Source organism: Drosophila subpulchrella, unplaced genomic scaffold (assembly GCF_014743375.2).
Source record: "Drosophila subpulchrella strain 33 F10 #4 breed RU33 unplaced genomic scaffold, RU_Dsub_v1.1 Primary Assembly Seq238, whole genome shotgun sequence".
NCBI classification, from domain to species: Eukaryota; Metazoa; Arthropoda; class Insecta; order Diptera; family Drosophilidae; genus Drosophila; species Drosophila subpulchrella.
Genome location: NW_023665549.1, coordinates 16,825 through 29,662, shown reverse-complemented (window position 1 = coordinate 29,662; position 12,838 = coordinate 16,825). Strand labels below are relative to the sequence as shown.

At 34.3% G+C, this 12,838-nt stretch overlaps 2 non-coding genes and 1 pseudogene across 2 annotated transcripts; all 3 read left to right on the top strand.

The window, feature by feature from the left end:
• Positions 1-329: 329 nt before the first annotated feature.
• On the top strand, positions 330-2,325 carry LOC119559362. Its single transcript, XR_005220753.1, has one exon. It is a non-coding gene; the product is annotated as a small subunit ribosomal RNA (ribosomal RNA).
• A 658-nt stretch (positions 2,326-2,983) lies between these two features.
• On the top strand, positions 2,984-3,164 carry LOC119559367 (annotated as a pseudogene).
• A 401-nt stretch (positions 3,165-3,565) lies between these two features.
• Positions 3,566-7,536, top strand: LOC119559364. The gene has a single exon (XR_005220755.1). It is a non-coding gene; the product is annotated as a large subunit ribosomal RNA (ribosomal RNA).
• Positions 7,537-12,838: the final 5,302 nt, after the last annotated feature.

The window sequence follows — 12,838 nt, the reverse complement described above, 5'->3', positions numbered from 1 at the left end:
ATGATTTAATTCAATATTTTATATTGGTTAAACAAAAATTGTACATGTGTGGATACAATAATGACGTATGTCGAACAAAAAAGATATTTTAGAATGAAATATGCAAATATAAAGAAAATTATTACGTATTACGAAAAAAAATATTGTGTTTTTAACATCAATAATTAAAAAACTTGTTATTATTAGTGGCGGAACAAGTATATATTGTGAAAACAACAAACGTATACGAATGCTATATAAAAATGGCCGTATTCGATAGAAAACAATCTATAAAATTTATATTGCTAATTTCTATTCAAAAATATGAATGAAATATGAATAAAAACATTATTCTGGTTGATCCTGCCAGTAGTTATATGCTTGTCTCAAAGATTAAGCCATGCATGTCTAAGTACACACGAATTAAAAGTGAAACCGCAAAAGGCTCATTATATCAGTTATGGTTCCTTAGATCGTTAACAGTTACTTGGATAACTGTGGTAATTCTAGAGCTAATACATGCAATTAAAACATGAACCTTATGGGACATGTGCTTTTATTAGGCTAAAACCAAGCGATCGCAAGATCGTTATATTGGTTGAACTCTAGATAACATGCAGATCGTATGGTCTTGTACCGACGACAGATCTTTCAAATGTCTGCCCTATCAACTTTTGATGGTAGTATCTAGGACTACCATGGTTGCAACGGGTAACGGGGAATCAGGGTTCGATTCCGGAGAGGGAGCCTGAGAAACGGCTACCACATCTAAGGAAGGCAGCAGGCGCGTAAATTACCCACTCCCAGCTCGGGGAGGTAGTGACGAAAAATAACAATACAGGACTCATATCCGAGGCCCTGTAATTGGAATGAGTACACTTTAAATCCTTTAACAAGGACCAATTGGAGGGCAAGTCTGGTGCCAGCAGCCGCGGTAATTCCAGCTCCAATAGCGTATATTAAAGTTGTTGCGGTTAAAACGTTCGTAGTTGAACTTGTGCTTCATACGGGTAGTACAACTTACAATTGTGGTTAGTACTATACCTTTATGTATGTAAGCGTATTACCGGTGGAGTTCTTACATGTGCTTAGATACTTGTATTTTTTCATATGTTCCTCCTATTTAAAAACCTGCATTAGTGCTCTTAAACGAGTGTTATTGTGGGCCGGTACAATTACTTTGAACAAATTAGAGTGCTTAAAGCAGGCTTCAAATGCCTGAATATTCTGTGCATGGGATAATGAAATAAGACCTCTGTTCTGCTTTCATTGGTTTTCAGATCAAGAGGTAATGATTAATAGAAGCAGTTTGGGGGCATTAGTATTACGACGCGAGAGGTGAAATTCTTGGACCGTCGTAAGACTAACTTAAGCGAAAGCATTTGCCAAAGATGTTTTCATTAATCAAGAACGAAAGTTAGAGGTTCGAAGGCGATCAGATACCGCCCTAGTTCTAACCATAAACGATGCCAGCTAGCAATTGGGTGTAGCTACTTTTATGGCTCTCTCAGTCGCTTCCCGGGAAACCAAAGCTTTTGGGCTCCGGGGGAAGTATGGTTGCAAAGCTGAAACTTAAAGGAATTGACGGAAGGGCACCACCAGGAGTGGAGCCTGCGGCTTAATTTGACTCAACACGGGAAAACTTACCAGGTCCGAACATAAGTGTGTAAGACAGATTGATAGCTCTTTCTCGAATCTATGGGTGGTGGTGCAATGGCCGTTCTTAGTTCGTGGAGTGATTTGTCTGGTTAATTCCGATAACGAACGAGACTCAAATATATTAAATAGATATCTTCAGGATTATGGTGTTGAAGCTTATATAGCCTTCATTCATGGTGGCAGTAAAATGTTTATTGTGTTTGAATGTGTTTATATAAGTGGAGCCGTACCTGTTGGTTTGTCCCATTATAAGGACACTAGCTTCTTAAATGGACAAATTGCGTCTAGCAATAATGAGATTGAGCAATAACAGGTCTGTGATGCCCTTAGATGTCCTGGGCTGCACGCGCGCTACAATGAAAGTATCAACGTGTATTTCCTAGACCGAGAGGTCCGGGTAAACCGCTGAACCACTTTCATGCTTGGGATTGTGAACTGAAACTGTTCACATGAACTTGGAATTCCCAGTAAGTGTGAGTCATTAACTCGCATTGATTACGTCCCTGCCCTTTGTACACACCGCCCGTCGCTACTACCGATTGAATTATTTAGTGAGGTCTCCGGACGTGATCACTGTGACGCCTTGGTGTGTTACGGTTGTTTCGCAAAAGTTGACCGAACTTGATTATTTAGAGGAAGTAAAAGTCGTAACAGGTTTCCGTAGGTGAACCTGCGAAGGGATCATTATTGTTTAATATCCTTACCGTTAATAAAAAAATTTGTTTTTATTATAATAATATAATATATTATAGTAATACAAATAAAATATAAATTGCCAAAAATATGATCTTTTATAGATCAAAATATAAAATTTCGAACAAGCAAATCGAAATAATAATTGTAATAATAAATATATTATTGCATTAAATAAGAGATAAATAAATAAGCAAAAGCAAACAATAACAAATTCGAACAAGCAAATCGAAATTATTAAATTTATTTAATATTATTATTATATTGTATATTAATGCAATTAATTAATAAAACACTGTGTGTATATGGACCATAATATACACGCGTTGCGATATGTATTGTTCATCTCAGTTATGCGCATACATTGGATAATGCAACAACCTAAAATGTACAATGTTGTACCTGATTATTACAGGTTAATGTTTTATATAAATTTCAATATATATCGCTAAAAAAAAGTATTAATACCGTAAATGCCATTTAAAAAAATACTTGATATATTATTGGTTATATGAAACTAAGACATTTCGCAGCATTCGTTTTAGGTATAAAAATCAATTTATTGAAGGAATTGATATATGCCAGTAAAATGGTGTATTTTTAATTTCTTTCAATAAAAACAATATGACAAAATTACCAAACCAATATATAAAACTCTAAGCGGTGGATCACTCGGCTCATGGGTCGATGAAGAACGCAGCAAACTGTGCGTCATCGTGTGAACTGCAGGACACATGAACATCGACATTTTGAAACGCATATCGCAGTCCATGCTGTTATGTACTTTAAATTAATTTTATAGTGCTGCTTGGACTACATATGGTTGAGGGTTGTAAGACTATGCTAATTAAGTTGTTTATATAAATTTTATAATGAAATTTTATAAGCATATGGTATATTATTGGATAATAATAATTTAATTATTATATTATTCATAATATTAACAAATATATGAAAAACATTATCTCACATTAGTAAATAATTTGAATGTGAAAAACGAAGAGAAATATTTTCTTTTTCAATCAAATAATACTGAGAAATGTCTAGCATAAAAAATTTATCTAGAATTGTCTCTTATTAAAGATTAGTAAATAGAAAGCCGTTGACAATATTATTATTCTTCGTTGATTCGTTAGACCAAACAAATGCCATACAAATATATAAAATATATAACGAATTTAATAAAATGTTTTATCATTATATATAAAGAATTAATTGCAAAAAAAGTTATACACAACCTCAACTCATATGGGACTACCCCCTGAATTTAGCATATTAATTAGGGGAGGAAAAGAAACTAACCAGGATTTTCTTAGTAGCGGCGAGCGAAAAGAAATCAGTTCAGCACTAAGTCACTTTGTCTATATGGCAAATGTGAGATGCAGTGTATGGAGCGTCAATATTCTAGTATGAGAAATTAACGATTTAAGTCCTTCTTAAATGAGGCCATTTACCCATAGAGGGTGCCAGGCCCGTATAACGTTAATGATTACTAGATGATGTTTCCAAAGAGTCGTGTTGCTTGATAGTGCAGCACTAAGTGGGTGGTAAACTCCATCTAAAACTAAATATAACCATGAGACCGATAGTAAACAAGTACCGTGAGGGAAAGTTGAAAAGAACTCTGAATAGAGAGTTAAAACAGTACGTGAAACTGCTTAGAGGTTAAGCCCGATGAACCTGAATATCCGTTATGGAAAATTCATCATTAAAATTGTAATATTTAAACAATATTATGATAATAGTGTGCATTTTTTCCATATAAGGACATTGTAATCTATTAGCATACAAAATTTATCATAAAATATAACTTATAGTTTATTCAAATTAATTTGCTTGCATTTTAACACAGAATAAATGTTATTAATTTGATAAAGTGCTGATAGATTTATATGAATACAGTGCGTTAATTTTTCGGAATTATATAATGGCATAATTATCATTGATTTTTGTGTTTATTATATGCACTTGTATGATTAACAATGCGAAAGATTCAGGATACCTTCGGGACCCGTCTTGAAACACGGACCAAGGAGTCTAACATATGTGCAAGTTATTGGGATATAAACCTAATAGCGTAATTAACTTGACTAATAATGGGATTAGTTTTTTAACTATTTATAGCTAATTAACACAATCCCGGGGCGTTCTATATAGTTATGTATAATGATATTTATATTATTTATGCCTCTAACTGGAACGTACCTTGAGCATATATGCTGTGACCCGAAAGATGGTGAACTATACTTGATCAGGTTGAAGTCAGGGGAAACCCTGATGGAAGACCGAAACAGTTCTGACGTGCAAATCGATTGTCAGAATTGAGTATAGGGGCGAAAGACCAATCGAACCATCTAGTAGCTGGTTCCTTCCGAAGTTTCCCTCAGGATAGCTGGTGCATTTTAATGTTATATAAAATAATCTTATCTGGTAAAGCGAATGATTAGAGGCCTTAGGGTCGAAACGATCTTAACCTATTCTCAAACTTTAAATGGGTAAGAACCTTAACTTTCTTGATATGAAGTTCAAGGTTATGATATAATGTGCCCAGTGGGCCACTTTTGGTAAGCAGAACTGGCGCTGTGGGATGAACCAAACGTAATGTTACGGTGCCCAAATTAACAACTCATGCAGATACCATGAAAGGCGTTGGTTGCTTAAAACAGCAGGACGGTGATCATGGAAGTCGAAATCCGCTAAGGAGTGTGTAACAACTCACCTGCCGAAGCAACTAGCCCTTAAAATGGATGGCGCTTAAGTTGTATACCTATACATTACCGCTAAAGTAGATGATTTATATTACTTGTGATATAAATTTTGAAACTTTAGTGAGTAGGAAGGTACAATGGTATGCGTAGAAGTGTTTGGCGTAAGCCTGCATGGAGCTGCCATTGGTACAGATCTTGGTGGTAGTAGCAAATAATCGAATGAGACCTTGGAGGACTGAAGTGGAGAAGGGTTTCGTGTGAACAGTGGTTGATCACGAGTTAGTCGGTCCTAAGTTCAAGGCGAAAGCCGAAAATTTTCAAGTAAAACACAAATGCCATACAAATATAATTATATTATATAAATCAAGCTAATTAATATACTTGAATAATTTTGAACGAAAGGGAATACGGTTCCAATTCCGTAACCTGTTGAGTATCCGTTTGTTATTAAATATGGGCCTCGTGCTCATCCTGGCAACAGGAACGACCATAAAGAAGCCGTCGAGAGATATCGGAAGAGTTTTCTTTTCTGTTTTATAGCCGTACTACCATGGAAGTCTTTCGCAGAGAGATATGGTAGATGGGCTAGAAGAGCATGACATATACTGTTGTGTCGATATTTTCTCCTCGGACCTTGAAAATTTATGGTGGGGACACGCAAACTTCTCAACAGGCCGTACCAATATCCGCAGCTGGTCTCCAAGGTGAAGAGTCTCTAGTCGATAGAATAATGTAGGTAAGGGAAGTCGGCAAATTAGATCCGTAACTTCGGGATAAGGATTGGCTCTGAAGATTGAGATAGTCGGGCTTGATTGGGAAACAATAACATGGTTTATGTGCTCGTTCTGGGTAAATAGAGTGTCTGGCATTTATGTTGGTCACTTGTTCCCCGGATAGTTTAGTTACGTAGCCAATTGTGGAACTTTCTTGCTAAAATTTTTAAGAATACTAATTGGGTTAAACCAATTAGTTCTTATTAATTATAACGATTATCAATTAACAATCAATTCAGAACTGGCACGGACTTGGGGAATCCGACTGTCTAATTAAAACAAAGCATTGTGATGGCCCTAGCGGGTGTTGACACAATGTGATTTCTGCCCAGTGCTCTGAATGTCAAAGTGAAGAAATTCAAGTAAGCGCGGGTCAACGGCGGGAGTAACTATGACTCTCTTAAGGTAGCCAAATGCCTCGTCATCTAATTAGTGACGCGCATGAATGGATTAACGAGATTCCTACTGTCCCTATCTACTATCTAGCGAAACCACAGCCAAGGGAACGGGCTTGGAATAATTAGCGGGGAAAGAAGACCCTTTTGAGCTTGACTCTAATCTGGCAGTGTAAGGAGACATAAGAGGTGTAGAATAAGTGGGAGATATTAGACTTCGGTTTGGTATCGCCAATGAAATACCACTACTCTTATTGTTTCCTTACTTACTTGATTAAATGGAACGTGTATCATTTCCTAGCCATTATACGGATATATTTATTATATCTTATGGTATTGGGTTTTGATGCAAGCTTCTTGATCAAAGTATCACGAGTTTGTTATATAATCGCAAACAAATTCTTTAATAAAACGGTGCATTTATGTATTTTTGATTTGAAAATTTGGTATAACTCCAATTACTCAGGTATGATCCAATTCAAGGACATTGCCAGGTAGGGAGTTTGACTGGGGCGGTACATCTCTCAAATAATAACGGAGGTGTCCCAAGGCCAGCTCAGTGCGGACAGAAACCACACATAGAGCAAAAGGGCAAATGCTGACTTGATCTCGGTGTTCAGTACACACAGGGACAGCAAAAGCTCGGCCTATCGATCCTTTTGGTTTAAAGAGTTTTTAACAAGAGGTGTCAGAAAAGTTACCATAGGGATAACTGGCTTGTGGCGGCCAAGCGTTCATAGCGACGTCGCTTTTTGATCCTTCGATGTCGGCTCTTCCTATCATTGTGAAGCAAAATTCACCAAGCGTTGGATTGTTCACCCATGCAAGGGAACGTGAGCTGGGTTTAGACCGTCGTGAGACAGGTTAGTTTTACCCTACTAATGACAAAACGTTGTTGCGACAGCATTCCTGCGTAGTACGAGAGGAACCGCAGGTACGGACCAATGGCACAATACTTGTTCGAGCGAACAGTGGTATGACGCTACGTCCGTTGGATTATGCCTGAACGCCTCTAAGGTCGTATCCGTGCTGGACTGCAATGATAAATAAGGGGCAATTTGCATTGTATGGCTTCTAAACCATTTAAAGTTTATAATTTACTTTATAAACGACAATGGATGTGATGCCAATGTAATTTGTAACATAGTAAATTGGGAGGATCTTTGATCACCTGATGCCGCGCTAGTTACATATAAAAGCATTATTTAATACAATGACAAAGCCTAGAATCAATTGTAAACGACTTTTGTAACAGGCAAGGTGTTGTAAGTGGTTGAGCAGCTGCCATACTGCGATCCACTGAAGCTTATCCTTTGCTTGATGATTCGATAATAAAGATGTTGCAAGCGGGCATAATCATTATGCTTGCTTGCAGCATCGCACGCCACTTTGTTTGTGGTGTGTAAGGTAGGGAAGAAGAAATATAAAAGACCTAAATTGGAAACATCAATATATAAGTAAATATTGAACAAACAAAATGTATCGTCATCTTATTAGTGACGCGATGATAAAGTGGCAAACATATTCCATGTATAAATATTCCTATGGTATTAAAATTCAAGTAAAGAGGACATATATAAAAGTTTGTATATATGGTTCATTCAATGGTAGCAGCGGTTGGTTGGTTGGTGTCTGCTCCTCTTATTGTTCAAAACTTATGTTATGGTAGCAAGTCTATATCGTCATATTATTAGTGACGCGAAAAAGTAGTGGCAAAACATATTCCATGTATAAATAAATATTCCTATGGTATTGAAATTCAAGTAAAGAGGCCATTCAAGTAAAGAGGACTTATATAAATATAAGTATATATAATGGTAGCAGCGCGGTTGGTTGGTTGGTGTGTCTGCTCCTCTTATTGTTCAAAACTTATGTTATGGTAGCAAGACTGTATCGTCATATTATTAGTGACGCGAAAAAGTAGTGGCAAAACATATTCCATGTATAAATATTCCTATGGTATTGAAATTCAACTAAAGAGGACATATAAAATTACTATCAATGGTAGCAGTGGTTGGTTGGTTGGTGGTTGGTTGGCGGCTGCTCCTATTATTGTTCAAGACTTATGTTATGGTAGCAAGTCTGTATCGTCATATTAATTATTAGTGACGCGAAAAAGTAGTGGAAATCATATTCCATGTATAAATAGATTCCTATGGTAATGAAATTTTCAAGTAAAGAGAGGACCATTCAAGTAAGAGGACATATAAAAAGTAAGTATATGTTCCTCCAATGGTAGCAGTGGTTGGTTGGTTGGCGGCTGATCCTCTTATTGTTCAAAACTTATTTTATCAATATGAGTTTGGCAATACAATAAAGAAGACCAATCTAATCCATATAAAACTAAATGTATTATATGGATATGCTTAGGAAACCCATATATTCATAAAAAAAAATTATGTATAGAAAATTATACATATATCTTTTATATAAATGAATCGTATGGATATCGCCTTATGGTAGGTATAATAACTTTTTAAGGCATAATAATGTATAATATAGAAAATATACATTGAAATATAAATGCATTTTTATAGATATGGCGGCATATAAGTGCCATATACACAAGAATAAATAATAGAATTTACCAATATATAATTAAAATGAGATATATAAACCTAGTGAGGGGCTGCACTAGTATATGAATCGTATGGATATGGCTTATAGGTATAATACCTATAAGGCATAATAATGTATAATATAATAAATATAAATTAAGATATGAATGAATTATATAAATATGGCATAGAAATGCCATATACATACATAAGAATAAATGGTAGAATTTACCCATATATCACTGAAACACGATATATAAACCTAATGATAGCTGGCACTAGTACTGTAAACATGCACGCAATAGTGCGTGGGGTAAAAAACTACTATAGGGAGGTGGTCGTTGGCGGGCCCCTCCTCGTATTGGTCAAAACTTATGTTATGCATATGAATTTGTCAATACTATATAGAACGCCAAGCATATCCATATAAACTATGGATATGCATAGAAATCCATACAAAAGTAAAAAAAAAATTATGTATAGAAAAATATACATATATTTATATAGTGAATCGTATGGATATGGCTTATAGGTATAATACCTATAAGGCATAATAATGTATAACAAGTAAATATACATTGAAATGTGAATGCATTGTATGGATATGGCATATAAATGCCATATATATAGAAATAAATTGTATATCAATGATATAACAATTATAAACCTAGTGAGGGGCGGCACTAGTGAATGAATCGTATGGATATGGCTTATAGGTATAATACCTATAAGGCATAATAATGTATAATATAATAAATATACATTAAGATATGAATGGATTGTATAAATATGGCATAGAAATGCCATATACATAAGAATAAATGGTAGAATTTACCCATATATCACTGAAACACGATTATATAAACCTAGTGATAGCTGGCACTAGTACTGTAAACAGGCACGCAATAGTGCGTGGGGTAAAAAACTACTATAGGGAGGTGGTCGTTGGCGGGCCCCTCCTCGTATTGGTCAAAACTTATGTTATGCATATGAATTTGTCAATACTATATAGAACGCCAAGCATATCCATATAAACTATGGATATGCATAGAAATCCATACAAAAGTAAAAAAAAATTATGTATAGAAAAATATACATATATTTATATAAGTGAATCGTATGGATATGGCTTATAGGTATAATACCTATAAGGCATAATAATGTATAACAAGTAAATATACATTGAAATGTGAATGCATTGTATGGATATGGCATATAAATGCCATATATATAGAAATAAATTGTATATCAATGATATAACAATTATAAACCTAGTGAGGGGCGGCACTAGTGAATGAATCGTATGGATATGGCTTATAGGTATAATACCTATAAGGCATAATAATGTATAATATAATAAATATACATTAAGATATGAATGGATTGTATAAATATGGCATAGAAATGCCATATACATAAGAATAAATGGTAGAATTTACCCATATATCACTGAAACACGATATATAAACCTAGTGATAGCTGGCACTAGTACTGTAAACAGGCACGCAATAGTGCGTGGGGTAAAAAACTACTATAGGGAGGTGGTCGTTGGCGGGCCCCTCCTCGTATTGGTCAAAACTTATGTTATGCATATGAATTTGTCAATACTATATAGAACGCCAAGCATATCCATATAAACTATGGATATGCATAGAAATCCATACAAAAGTAAAAAAAATTATGTATAGAAAAATATACATATATTTATATAAGTGAATCGTATGGATATGGCTTATAGGTATAATACCTATAAGGCATAATAATGTATAACAAGTAAATATACATTGAAATGTGAATGCATTGTATGGATATGGCATATAAATGCCATATATATAGAAATAAATTGTATATCAATGATATAACAATTATAAACCTAGTGAGGGGCGGCACTAGTGAATGAATCGTATGGATATGGCTTATAGGTATAATACCTATAAGGCATAATAATGTATAATATAATAAATATACATTAAGATATGAATGGATTGTATAAATATGGCATAGAAATGCCATATACATAAGAATAAATGGTAGAATTTACCCATATATCACTGAAACACGATATATAAACCTAGTGATAGCTGGCACTAGTACTGTAAACAGGCACGCAATAGTGCGTGGGGTAAAAAACTACTATAGGGAGGTGGTCGTTGGCGGGCCCCTCCTCGTATTGGTCAAAACTTATGTTATGCATATGAATTTGTCAATACTATATAGAACGCCAAGCATATCCATATAAACTATGGATATGCATAGAAATCCATACAAAAGTAAAAAAAAAATTATGTATAGAAAAATATACATATATTTATATAAGTGAATCGTATGGATATGGCTTATAGGTATAATACCTATAAGGCATAATAATGTATAACAAGTAAATATACATTGAAATGTGAATGCATTGTATGGATATGGCATATAAATGCCATATATATAGAAATAAATTGTATATCAATGATATAACAATTATAAACCTAGTGAGGGGCGGCACTAGTGAATGAATCGTATGGATATGGCTTATAGGTATAATACCTATAAGGCATAATAATGTATAATATAATAAATATACATTAAGATATGAATGGATTGTATAAATATGGCATAGAAATGCCATATACATAAGAATAAATGGTAGAATTTACCCATATATCACTGAAACACGATATATAAACCTAGTGATAGCTGGCACTAGTACTGTAAACAGGCACGCAATAGTGCGTGGGGTAAAAACTACTATAGGGAGGTGGTCGTTGGCGGGCCCCTCCTCGTATTGGTCAAAACTTATGTTATGCATATGAATTTGTCAATACTATATAGAACGCCAAGCATATCCATATAAACTATGGATATGCATAGAAAATCCATACAAAAGTAAAAAAAAATTATGTATAGAAAAATATACATATATTTATATAAGTGAATCGTATGGATATGGCTTATAGGTATAATACCTATAAGGCATAATAATGTATAACAAGTAAATATACATTGAAATGTGAATGCATTGTATGGATATGGCATATAAATGCCATATATATAGAAATAAATTGTATATCAATGATATAACAATTATAAACCTAGTGAGGGGCGGCACTAGTGAATGAATCGTATGGATATGGCTTATAGGTATAATACCTATAAGGCATAATAATGTATAATATAATAAATATACATTAAGATATGAATGGATTGTATAAATATGGCATAGAAATGCCATATACATAAGAATAAATGGTAGAATTTACCCATATATCACTGAAACACGATATATAAACCTAGTGATAGCTGGCACTAGTACTGTAAACAGGCACGCAATAGTGCGTGGGGTAAAAAACTACTATAGGGAGGTGGTCGTTGGCGGGCCCCTCCTCGTATTGGTCAAAACTTATGTTATGCATATGAATTTGTCAATACTATATAGAACGCCAAGCATATCCATATAAACTATGGATATGCATAGAAATCCATACAAAAGTAAAAAAAAATTATGTATAGAAAAATATACATATATTTATATAAGTGAATCGTATGGATATGGCTTATAGGTATAATACCTATAAGGCATAATAATGTATAACAAGTAAATATACATTGAAATGTGAATGCATTGTATGGATATGGCATATAAATGCCATATATATAGAAATAAATTGTATATCAATGATATAACAATTATAAACCTAGTGAGGGGCGGCACTAGTGAATGAATCGTATGGATATGGCTTATAGGTATAATACCTATAAGGCATAATAATGTATAATATAATAAATATACATTAAGATATGAATGGATTGTATAAATATGGCATAGAAATGCCATATACATAAGAATAAATGGTAGAATTTACCCATATATCACTGAAACACGATATATAAACCTAGTGATAGCTGGCACTAGTACTGTAAACAGGCACGCAATAGTGCGTGGGGTAAAAAACTACTATAGGGAGGTGGTCGTTGGCGGGCCCCTCCTCGTATTGGTCAAAACTTATGTTATGCATATGAATTTGTCAATACTATATAGAACGCCAAGCATATCCATATAAACTATGGATATGCATAGAAAACCA